Raw genomic sequence first — 204 nt, forward strand, 5'->3', positions numbered from 1 at the left:
GGTAAGCATGACGGTCCTGCTATCGCTGCCGCACTCGAGAATATCGTATTTGTCGGATCGAATGAGACATACGGATCAATTAAGACATCAAATTCATAAGGGTGACACCCCTTCTGATTCACTTACAAAACTCTTTAAATTAATGAAATGCGGCAATAACGAAAATATAATATATCGAATCCAAACAAGTTCTGTGATTTGAAG

Source organism: Phytophthora parasitica (assembly GCF_000247585.1).
Source record: "Phytophthora parasitica INRA-310 unplaced genomic scaffold supercont2.33, whole genome shotgun sequence".
Classification (NCBI taxonomy): domain Eukaryota; phylum Oomycota; class Peronosporomycetes; order Peronosporales; family Peronosporaceae; genus Phytophthora; species Phytophthora nicotianae.